This window comes from Macrotis lagotis, chromosome 1, assembly GCF_037893015.1.
Source record: "Macrotis lagotis isolate mMagLag1 chromosome 1, bilby.v1.9.chrom.fasta, whole genome shotgun sequence".
NCBI classification, from domain to species: domain Eukaryota; kingdom Metazoa; phylum Chordata; class Mammalia; order Peramelemorphia; family Peramelidae; genus Macrotis; species Macrotis lagotis.
Window position 1 is genome coordinate 631,519,676 of NC_133658.1, and position 1,537 is coordinate 631,521,212.

The 1,537-nt window shown below is 37.3% G+C and overlaps 1 pseudogene; it reads right to left on the minus strand.

The window, feature by feature from the left end:
• Positions 1 to 320: 320 nt before the first annotated feature.
• On the minus strand, positions 321 to 1,300 carry LOC141522139 (tubulin alpha-1C chain pseudogene; annotated as a pseudogene).
• Positions 1,301 to 1,537: the final 237 nt, after the last annotated feature.

A 1,537-nucleotide genomic window follows, 5' to 3' on the forward strand; every position in this document is an offset into this window, starting at 1 on the left:
TTATTGTTGAAAGAGCCACGACATGCTAATAAATTAGCCCAAACAAGTGGTGAAGTGATTTGTAGTTTTATTTATTTATTTAAATATTTATACTTTTTTTTTATTTAAATTTTTATTTATTTAAATATTTATACTTTTTTGACAGAGTGGCAGCTTAGGTCGCCCAGTGGGCTTAGAATCAGGAAGATTCATCCCTAGATTCAAATCTGACTTCAAAACCTTTGATTTAATTTCACATTTTTATTAACATTTAATGGACATAGAAGACATTTTCACAAAAAGAAAAAAGAAGACAGTATAAAGAAAAAATAGCATACAAATTAATAGTCCTCATCTTCAACATTCCCTGTAGTACTATCTTCTCTGATCTTTTCATAATCTTTCTCCAGGGTAGCCATATACTCCTATACCTCATAGAATTGCCCTTCCTCCATGCCCTCCTCCACATACCAATGGAAAAAATGATGTATGTTTGGTATACATCAAATCAAACTTTTGGCACACTTGAGCCCAGTTCTCAGCAACAATTGTAATTTTACTCAATATGCACACAGCCCATTGTACCTTGATCAAGTCACCATCAGGAACCACATTGAGAGGCTGGTAATTGATGGCAACCTTGAAGCCACTTGAGAACCAACTTAAAAATTGAATGTTACACTTCGTCTCGATGGTGGCAATGACAGTATTGACATCTTTCGGAATCATCATGGTAGAGCAGGGAATAAGTCTTCTATTTACCATGGCAAGAGTCACGTTTCACCAGCTGGTTATTAGTTTCAAAGAGAGCATTGATTATTTCTGTTGCAATCTGCTCTTCATGATAGACTTTCTCAGCAAAGCTAGAGGGAGATGGATGTGGGGATCTGGCACCTGGTTGGTCTGGAATTCTATCACAGTACCATCAAATCTGGGAGAAACAGTGATAGAGGACATAAGTTGGCTAATAAGGTGATTCAGAGTAGTGTAGGCTGGGTGTTTAATATCCAGGTTTCTGCAACACTTATCATAGATGGCCTCATTGGCTTCCATAAAGTCACAATCAGAATGCTACAATGTGGTGTGAGTGGTCAGAATGGAATTGTAATCCTCAACTACAGCTGTGGAAACCTGAGGGACTTGGTAAAATTGACTTCTGGCCATACTCAACAGACCGAAGTTCCATCAGTAAAGATGTGAATTGAGGAACAGTTTCATCACCAAAGCTGAAGAAAACCAAGAAGCCTTGAAGACCTATGCACTGATCAGCCAGTTTCTGAATTCTGTCCAGAACCATGTCAATTATTTCTTTGCCAATAGTGTAGTATCATTAACAACAACATTGTGAGTTAACCTTATTGGAAGAAGTTCCTCTCAGCAGTACTGGGAGCTAGGACAACCCTAGGAGATTGGCTATGGCCAATGCTGTCTCCTTCCAAGGCAGAATAATAAGTAAAAACCAAAAAAAAACCCTTCAGAATCTGAAAAAACATTACATTCACTTTTTTAAAATTCCTCTTCTGTATTCCTTTTCTATCTCATGGTTTTCTTTCTTTTC